This window comes from Lampetra fluviatilis, chromosome 69, assembly GCF_964198595.1.
Source record: "Lampetra fluviatilis chromosome 69, kcLamFluv1.1, whole genome shotgun sequence".
In the NCBI taxonomy this organism is placed as follows: domain Eukaryota; kingdom Metazoa; phylum Chordata; class Hyperoartia; order Petromyzontiformes; family Petromyzontidae; genus Lampetra; species Lampetra fluviatilis.
Window position 1 is genome coordinate 5,994,191 of NC_136343.1, and position 9,697 is coordinate 6,003,887.

A 9,697-nucleotide genomic window follows, 5' to 3' on the forward strand; every position below is an offset into this window, starting at 1 on the left:
ATACACACACACACACAGTGACACACACACAGTGACACACACACAGACACACACAGACACACACAGACACACACACAGACAGAGTAATGAGTGAGTGGTGGTGAGTGAGTGGTGGTGAGTAGTAGTGGTGGTGAGTGGTGGTGAGTGGTGGTGGTGAGTAGTGGTGGTGATGGTGAGTGGTGGTGGTGATGGTGAGTGGTGAGTAGTGGTGGTGAGTGGTGGTGAGTGGTGGTGAGTGGTGAGTGGTGGTGAGTGGTGGTGAGTGGTGGTGAGTGGTGAGTGGTGGTGAGTGGTGGTGGTGAGTAGTGGTGGTGAGTGGTGAGTGGTGGTGGTGATGGTGAGTGGTGGTGGTGAGTAGTGGTGGTGGTGGTGAGTAGTGGTGGTGAGTGGTGAGTGGTGGTGAGTGGTGGTGAGTGGTGAGTGAGTGGTGAGTGGTGGTGAGTGGTGGTGGTGATGGTGAGTGGTGAGTGAGTGGTGAGTGAGTGGTGAGTGGTGGTGAGTGGTGGTGAGTAGTGAGTGGTGGTGAGTGGTGGTGAGTGGTGGTGGTGAGTAGTGGTGGTGAGTGGTGAGTGGTGGTGAGTGGTGAGTGAGTGGTGAGTGGTAGTGAGTGGTGAGTGGTGGTGAGTGGTGGTGGTGAGTAGTGGTGAGTGGTGGTGAGTGGTGGTGAGTGGTGAGTGGTGGTGAGTGGTGAGTGGTGAGTGGTGGTGAGTGGTGAGTGAGTGGTGGTGAGTAGTGAGTGGTGAGTGGTGAGTGAGTGGTGAGTGGTGAGTGAGTGGTGAGTGGTGAGTGAGTGGTGAGTGGTGAGTGGTGGTGAGTGGTGAGTGAGTGGTGAGTGAGTGGTGAGTGGTGGTGAGTGGTGGTGAGTAGTGAGTGGTGGTGAGTGGTGGTGAGTGGTGGTGGTGAGTAGTGGTGGTGAGTGGTGAGTGGTGGTGAGTGGTGAGTGAGTGGTGAGTGGTGAGTGAGTGGTGAGTGGTGAGTGGTGGTGAGTGGTGAGTGAGTGGTGAGTGGTGGTGAGTGGTGAGTGGTGGTGAGTGGTGAGTGAGTGGTGAGTGAGTGAGTGGTGAGTGGTGAGTGAGTGGTGAGTGGTGAGTGGTGGTGAGTGGTGAGTGAGTGGTGAGTGGTGGTGAGTGGTGAGTGGTGGTGAGTGAGTGGGAGTGGTGGTGAGTGGTGGTGAGTGGTGGTGAGTGGTGAGTGGTGGTGAGTGGTGAGTGAGTGGTGAGTGAGTGAGTGGTGAGTGGTGAGTGAGTGGTGAGTGAGTGGTGGTGAGTGGTGAGTGAGTGAGTGGTGAGTGGTGAGTGGTGGTGAGTGAGTGGTGAGTGGTGAGTGGTGGTGAGTGGTGAGTGAGTGGTGAGTGGTGAGTGAGTGGTGAGTGGTGAGTGAGTGGTGAGTGAGTGGTGAGTGGTGAGTGGTGGTGAGTAAGTGGTGAGTGGTGGTGAGTGGTGAGTGGTGGTGAGTGGTGAGTGAGTGGTGGTGAGTGGTGGTGAGTGGTGGTGAGTGGTGAGTGGTGGTGAGTAAGTGGTGAGTGGTGAGTGGTGGTGAGTGGTGGTGAGTGGTGGTGAGTGGTGAGTGAGTGGTGAGTGGTGGTGAGTGGTGAGTGGTGGCGAGTGGTGGTGAGTGGTGGTGAGTGGTGAGTGAGTGGTGAGTGAGTGGTGAGTGGTGGTGAGTAGTGAGTGAGTGGTGGTGAGTGGTGGTGAGTGGTGAGGTGAGTGGTGAGTGAGTGGTGAGTGGTGGTGAGTGGTGAGTGAGTGGTGAGTGAGTGGTGAGTGGTGGTGAGTGGTGAGTGGTGGCGAGTGGTGGTGAGTGGTGGTGAGTGGTGAGTGAGTGGTGGTGAGTGGTGGTGAGTGGTGAGTGAGTGGTGGTGAGTGGTGAGTGGTGGTGAGTGGTGAGTGAGTGGTGGTGAGTGGTGAGTGGTGGTGAGTAAGTGGTGAGTGGTGGTGAGTGGTGAGTGGTGGCGAGTGGTGGTGAGTGGTGAGTGAGTGGTGGTGAGTGGTGAGTGGTGGTGAGTGGTGGTGAGTGGTGAGTGAGTGGTGGTGAGTGGTGAGTGGTGGTGATAGTGAGTGAGTGGTGGTGAGTGGTGGTGAGTGGTGAGTGAGTGGTGAGTGAGTGGTGAGTGGTGGTGAGTGGTGAGTGAGTGGTGAGTGAGTGGTGAGTGGTGGTGAGTGGTGAGTGGTGGCGAGTGGTGGTGAGTGGTGAGTGAGTGGTGGTGAGTGGTGAGTGGTGGTGAGTAAGTGGTGAGTGGTGGTGTGGTGAGTGGTGGTGAGTGGTGGTGAGTGGTGGTGAGTGGTGAGTGAGTGGTGGTGAGTGGTGAGTGGTGGTGAGTGGTGAGTGAGTGGTGGTGAGTGGTGAGTGGTGGTGAGTAAGTGGTGAGTGGTGGTGAGTGGTGGTGAGTGGTGAGTGAGTGGTGGTGAGTGGTGAGTGAGTGGTGGTGAGTAGTGAGTGAGTGGTGAGTGAGTGGTGGTGAGTGGTGGTGAGTGGTGAGTGAGTGGTGAGTGGTGGTGAGTGGTGAGTGGTGGGGTGGTGGTGAGTGGTGAGTGAGTGGTGGTGAGTGGTGAGTGAGTGGTGGTGAGTGGTGAGTGAGTGGTGGTGAGTAGTGAGTGAGTGGTGAGTGAGTGGTGGTGAGTGGTGGTGAGTGGTGAGTGAGTGGTGAGTGAGTGGTGAGTGGTGGTGAGTGGTGGTGAGTAGTGAGTGAGTGGTGGGTGAGTGGTGAGTGGTGGTGAGTAGTGAGTGAGTGGTGGTGAGTGGTGGTGAGTGGTGAGTGAGTGGTGAGTGTGTGGTGAGTGGTGAGTGAGTGGTGAGTGGTGAGTGAGTGGTGGTGAGTGGTGAGTGAGTGGTGAGTGGTGGTGAGTGAGTGGTGAGTGGTGGTGAGTAGTGAGTGAGTGGTGAGTGAGTGGTGAGTGGTGGTGAGTGAGTGGTGAGTGAGTGGTGAGTGGTGAGTGGTGAGTGAGTGGTGAGTGAGTGGTGAGTGGTGGTGAGTGGTGGTGAGTGAGTGGTGAGTAGTGGTGAGTGAGTGGTGAGTGAGTGGTGAGTGAGTGGTGAGTGGTGGTGAGTGAGTGGTGAGTGTGTGGTGAGTGGTGGTGAGTAAGTGGTGGTGTGAGTGGTGGTGAGTGAGTGGTGAGTGGTGGTGAGTGGTGGTGAGTAAGTGGTGAGTGGTGGTGAGTAAGTGGTGAGTGAGTGGTGAGTGGTGGTGTGAGTGGTGAGTGAGTGGTGAGTGGTGAGTGAGTGGTGGTGAGTGAGTGGTGAGTGAGTGGTGAGTGGTGGTGAGTAAGTGGTGAGTGAGTGGTGAGTGGTGGTGAGTAAGTGGTGAGTGGTGGTGAGTGAGTGGTGAGTGGTGGTGAGTGAGTGGTGAGTGAGTGGTGAGTGGTGGTGAGTAAGTGGTGAGTGAGTGGTGAGTGGTGGTGAGTAGTGGTGAGTGGTGGTGAGTGAGTGGTGAGTGGTGGTGAGTGGTGAGTGAGTGGTGAGTGGTGGTGAGTGAGTGGTGAGTGGTGGTGAGTGAGTGGTGAGTGGTGAGTGGTGAGTGAGTGGTGAGTGGTGGTGAGTGAGTGGTGAGTGGTGGTGAGTGGTGAGTGAGTGGTGAGTGGTGGTGAGTGAGTGGTGAGTGGTGGTGAGTGAGTGGTGAGTGGTGAGTGGTGAGTGAGTGGTGAGTGGTGGTGAGTGTGAGTGGTGAGTGGTGGTGAGTGGTGAGTGAGTGGTGAGTGAGTGGTGAGTGAGTGGTGAGTGGTGAGTGGTGAGTGGTGTGAGTGAGTGGTGAGTGGTGGTGAGTGAGTGGTGAGTGGTGAGTGGTGAGTGAGTGGTGAGTGGTGGTGAGTGGTGAGTGAGTGGTGAGTGAGTGGTGAGTGGTGAGTGGTGAGTGGTGAGTGAGTGGTGAGTGGTGGTGAGTGGTGAGTGAGTGGTGAGTGAGTGGTGAGTGGTGAGTGGTGAGTGAGTGGTGAGTGGTGGTGAGTGGTGGTGAGTGGTGAGTGGTGAGTGAGTGGTGAGTGGTGGTGAGTGGTGAGTGAGTGGTGAGTGGTGGTGAGTGGTGGTGAGTGGTGGTGAGTAGTGGTGGTGATGGTGAGTGGTGAGTGGTGGTGAGTGGTGAGTGAGTGGTGAGTGGTGGTGAGTGAGTGGTGAGTGGGTGAGTGGTGGTGAGTGGTGGTGAGTAAGTGGTGAGTGAGTGGTGAGTGGTGGTGAGTAAGTGGTGAGTGGTGGTGAGTGAGTGGTGAGTGGTGAGTGGTGGTGAGTGGTGAGTGAGTGGTGAGTGGTGAGTGGTGGTGAGTGGTGAGTGAGTGGTGAGTGGTGGTGAGTGAGTGGTGAGTGGTGGTGAGTGAGTGGTGAGTGGTGGTGAGTGGTGAGTGAGTGGTGAGTGGTGGTGAGTGAGTGGTGAGTGGTGGTGAGTGGTGAGTGAGTGGTGAGTGGTGGTGAGTGAGTGGTGAGTGGTGGTGAGTGGTGAGTGAGTGGTGAGTGGTGGTGAGTGAGTGGTGAGTGGTGGTGAGTGGTGAGTGAGTGGTGAGTGGTGGTGAGTGGTGGTGAGTGGTGGTGAGTGGTGGTGAGTAAGTGGTGGTGAGTGGTGGTGAGTGGTGAGTGGTGGTGAGTGGTGAGTGGTGGTGAGTGGTGAGTGGTGAGTGAGTGGTGGTGAGTGGTGAGTAGGTGGTGAGTGGTGGGTGAGTGGTGGTGAGTGGTGAGTGGTGAGTGAGTGGTGAGTGGTGGTGAGTGGTGAGTGGTGAGTGGTGGTGAGTGGTGAGTGGTGGTGAGTGGTGGTGAGTGGTGGTGAGTGGTGAGTGGTGGTGAGTGGTGAGTGGTGAGTAGCGCTGAGTAAGTGGTGAGTGGTGGTGAGTGGTGAGTGGTGGTGAGTAGTGGTGAGTGAGTGGTGGTGAGTGGTGAGTGAGTGGTGAGTGAGTGGTGAGTGGTGGTGAGTAGTGAGTGGTGAGTGGTGGTGAGTGGTGAGTGGTGGTGAGTGGTGAGTGGTGAGTGAGTGGTGAGTGGTGAGTGGTGGTGAGTAAGTGGTGAGTGAGTGGTGAGTAAGTGGTGAGTGAGTGGTGGTGAGTGGTGAGTGGTGGTGAGTAGTGAGTGGTGAGTGGTGGTGAGTGGTGAGTGGTGGTGAGTGGTGAGTGGTGAGTGAGTGGTGAGTGGTGGTGAGTAGTGGTGAGTGGTGGTGAGTAGTGGTGGTGAGTGGTGGTGAGTGGTGAGTGGTGGTGAGTGGTGAGTGGTGGTGAGTGGTGAGTGTTGAGTGAGTGGTGGTGAGTGGTGAGTAAGTGGTGAGTGGTGGTGAGTGGTGGTGAGTGGTGAGTGGTGAGTGAGTGGTGAGTGGTGGTGAGTGGTGAGTGGTGAGTGGTGGTGAGTGGTGAGTGGTGGTGAGTGGTGGTGAGTGGTGGTGAGTGGTGAGTGGTGGTGAGTGGTGAGTGGTGAGTAGCGCTGAGTGAGTGGTGAGTGGTGGTGAGTGGTGAGTGGTGGTGGTAGTGGTGAGTGAGTGGTGAGTGAGTGGTGAGTGAGTGGTGAGTGGTGGTGAGTGGTGAGTGGTGGTGAGTAGTGAGTGGTGAGTGGTGGTGAGTGGTGAGTGGTGGTGAGTGGTGAGTGGTGAGTGAGTGGTGAGTGGTGAGTGGTGAGTGGTGGGTGAGTGGTGGTGAGTGGTGGTGAGTGGTGAGTGGTGGTGAGTGGTGAGTGGTGAGTGGTGGTGAGTGGTGAGTGGTGGTGAGTGGTGGTGAGTGGTGGTGAGTGGTGAGTGTGAGTGGTGGTGAGTGGTGAGTGGTGGTGAGTGGTGGTGAGTGGTGAGTGGTGGTGAGTGGTGAGTGGTGGTGAGTGGTGGTGAGTGGTGAGTGAGTGGTGAGTGGTGGTGAGTGGTGAGTGAGTGGTGAGTGGTGGTGGTGAGTGGTGAGTGGTGGTGAGTGGTGGTGAGTGGTGAGTGAGTGGTGAGTGGTGGTGAGTGGTGAGTGGTGGTGAGTGGTGGTGAGTGGTGAGTGGTGGTGAGTGGTGGTGAGTGGTGAGTGAGTGGTGAGTGGTGGTGAGTGGTGAGTGAGTGGTGAGTGGTGAGTGGTGAGTGGTGAGTGGTGGTGAGTGGTGGTGAGTGGTGGTGAGTGGGTGGTGAGTGGTGAGTGAGTGGTGAGTGGTGGTGAGTGGTGAGTGGTGGTGAGTGGTGGTGAGTGGTGAGTGGTGGTGAGTAGTGGTGGTGAGTGGTGATGGTGAGTAGTGGTGAGTGGTGGTGAGTGGTGGTGAGTGGTGGTGGTGATGGTGAGTGGTGGTGAGTGGTGGTGAGTGGTGGTGAGTGGTGGTGATGGTGAGTGGTGAGTGGTGAGTGGTGGTGAGTGGTGGTGAGTGGTGAGTGGTGGTGGTGATGGTGAGTGGTGGTGAGTGGTGGTGAGTGGTGAGTGGTGAGTGGTGGTGAGTGGTGGTGAGTGGTGAGTGGTGAGTGGTGGTGAGTGGTGGTGAGTGGTGAGTGGTGAGTGGTGGTGAGTGGTGGTGAGTGGTGGTGAGTGGTGAGTAGTGGTGAGTGGTGGGTGAGTGGTGGTGAGTGGTGAGTGGTGAGTGGTGAGTGGTGGTGAGTGGTGAGTGGTGAGTGAGTGGTGAGTGGTGGTGAGTGGTGAGTGGTGGTGAGTGGTGGTGAGTGGTGAGTGGTGGTGAGTGGTGAGTGGTGGTGAGTGGTGGTGAGTGGTGAGTGGTGGTGAGTGGTGGTGAGTGGTGAGTGGTGGTGAGTGGTGGTGAGTGAGTGGTGAGTGGTGGTGAGTGAGTGGTGAGTGGTGAGTGGTGGTGAGTGGTGAGTGGTGGTGAGTGAGTGGTGAGTGGTGAGTGGTGGTGAGTGGTGGTGAGTGGTGAGTGGTGGTGAGTGGTGGTGAGTGAGTGGTGAGTGGTGAGTGAGTGGTGAGTGGTGAGTGGTGGTGAGTGAGTGGTGAGTGGTGGTGAGTGGTGGTGAGTGGTGAGTGGTGGTGAGTGAGTGGTGAGTGGTGAGTGAGTGGTGAGTGGTGGTGAGTGAGTGGTGAGTGGTGAGTGGTGGTGAGTGAGTGGTGAGTGGTGAGTGGTGGTGAGTGAGTGGTGAGTGAGTGGTGGTGAGTGAGTGGTGGTGAGTGAGTGGTGAGTGGTGGTGAGTGAGTGAGTGGTGAGTGGTGAGTGAGTGGTGAGTGGTGAGTGAGTGGTGGTGAGTGAGTGGTGAGTGGTGAGTGTGGTGAGTGGTGGTGAGTAGTGGTGAGTGGTGGTGAGTGGTGAGTGGTGGTGAGTGGTGGTGAGTAGTGGTGAGTGGTGGTGAGTGGTGAGTGGTGGTGAGTGGTGGTGAGTAGTGGTGAGTGGTGGTGAGTGGTGAGTGGTGGTGAGTGGTGGTGAGTAGTGGTGAGTGAGTGAGTGGTGAGTGAGTGGTGAGTGGTGGTGAGTGAGTGGTGAGTGGTGAGTGGTGGTGAGTGGTGAGTGAGTGAGTGGTGAGTGAGTGGTGAGTGGTGGTGAGTGAGTGGTGAGTGGTGGTGAGTGAGTGGTGAGTGGTGAGTGAGTGGTGAGTGGTGAGTGAGTGAGTGGTGAGTGAGTGGTGAGTGGTGGTGAGTGAGTGGTGAGTGGTGGTGAGTGAGTGAGTGGTGAGTGAGTGGTGAGTGGTGGTGAGTGGTGAGTGAGTGGTGAGTGGTGAGTGAGTGGTGAGTGAGTGGTGGTGAGTGGTGAGTGAGTGGTGAGTGGTGGTGAGTGGTGGTGAGTGGTGAGTGAGTGGTGAGTGGTGAGTGAGTGGTGAGTGAGTGGTGGTGAGTGGTGAGTGAGTGGTGAGTGGTGAGTGAGTGGTGGTGAGTGGTGAGTGAGTGGTGAGTGGTGAGTGAGTGAGTGAGTGGTGAGTGAGTGGTGAGTGGTGGTGAGTGAGTGGTGAGTGGTGAGTGAGTGGTGGTGAGTGGTGAGTGAGTGGTGAGTGGTGAGTGAGTGGTGAGTGAGTGGTGGTGAGTGGTGAGTGAGTGGTGAGTGGTGAGTGAGTGAGTGAGTGGTGAGTGAGTGGTGGTGAGTGGTGAGTGAGTGGTGAGTGGTGGTGAGTGGTGGTGAGTGGTGGTGAGTGGTGAGTGGTGGTGAGTGGTGAGTGGTGGTGAGTGGTGAGTGGTGAGTGGTGAGTGAGTGGTGAGTGGTGGTGAGTGGTGAGTAGTGGTGAGTAGTGGTGAGTGGTGGTGAGTGGTGAGTGAGTGGTGAGTGAGTGAGTGGTGAGTGGTGAGTGAGTGGTGGTGAGTGAGTGGTGGTGAGTGAGTGGTGAGTGGTGAGTGGTGGTGAGTGAGTGGTGAGTGGTGAGTGGTGGTGAGTGGTGGTGAGTAGTGGTGAGTGGTGGTGAGTGGTGAGTGGTGGTGAGTGGTGGTGAGTGGTGAGTGGTGGTGAGTGGTGGTGAGTGGTGGTGAGTGGTGAGTGGTGGTGAGTGGTGGTGAGTGGTGGTGAGTGGTGGTGAGTGGTGAGTGGTGGTGAGTGGTGAGTGGTGGTGAGTGGTGGTGAGTGGTGGTGAGTGGTGAGTGGTGGTGAGTGGTGAGTGAGTGGTGAGTGAGTGGTGAGTGGTGGTGAGTGGTGAGTGGTGGTGAGTGGTGGTGAGTGGTGAGTGGTGAGTGGTGGTGAGTGGTGAGTGGTGGTGAGTGGTGAGTGAGTGGTGAGTGGTGGTGAGTGGTGAGTGGTGGTGAGTGGTGAGTGGTGGTGAGTGGTGAGTGAGTGGTGAGTGGTGGTGAGTGGTGAGTGGTGAGTGAGTGGTGGTGAGTGGTGGTGAGTGGTGGTGAGTGGTGGTGAGTGGTGAGTGGTGAGTGGTGAGTGAGTGAGTGGTGAGTGGTGGTGAGTGGTGGTGAGTGGTGGTGAGTGGTGAGTGGTGGTGAGTGGTGGTGAGTGGTGGTGAGTGGTGAGTGGTGAGTGGTGAGTGGTGGTGAGTGGTGAGTGGTGAGTGGTGAGTGGTGGTGAGTGGTGGTGAGTGGTGAGTGAGTGGTGAGTGGTGAGTGGTGGTGAGTGGTGAGTGAGTGGTGAGTGGTGGTGAGTGGTGAGTGGTGAGTGGTGAGTGAGTGGTGGTGAGTGGTGAGTGAGTGGTGAGTGAGTGGTGAGTGAGTGGTGAGTGGTGGTGAGTGGTGAGTGGTGAGTGGTGAGTGAGTGGTGGTGAGTGGTGAGTGAGTGGTGAGTGAGTGGTGAGTGAGTGGTGAGTGGTGGTGAGTGAGTGGTGAGTGGTGAGTGGTGGTGAGTGGTGGTGAGTGGTGAGTGAGTGGTGAGTGAGTGGTGAGTGAGTGGTGAGTGAGTGGTGAGTGGTGGTGAGTGAGTGGTGAGTGGTGAGTGGTGGTGAGTGGTGGTGAGTGGTGAGTGAGTGGTGAGTGGTGAGTGGTGAGTGAGTGGTGAGTGGTGAGTGGTGGTGAGTGGTGAGTGGTGAGTGAGTGGTGGTGAGTGGTGAGTGGTGGTGAGTGGTGGTGAGTGGTGAGTGAGTGGTGAGTGGTGAGTGGTGGTGAGTGGTGGTGAGTGGTGAGTGAGTGGTGAGTGAGTGGTGAGTGAGTGGTGAGTGAGTGGTGAGTGGTGGTGAGTGAGTGGTGAGTGGTGAGTGGTGGTGAGTGGTGGTGAGTGGTGAGTGAGTGGTGAGTGGTGAGTGGTGAGTGAGTGGTGAGTGGTGAGTGGTGGTGAGTGGTGAGTGGTGAGTGAGTGGTGGTGAGTGGTGAGTGGTGGTGAGTGGTGGTGAGTGGTGAGTGAGTGGTGAGTGGTGAGTGGTGAGTGAGTGGTGAGTGGTGAGTGGTGAGTGAGTGGTGAGTGGTGAGTGGTGAGTGGTGAGTGA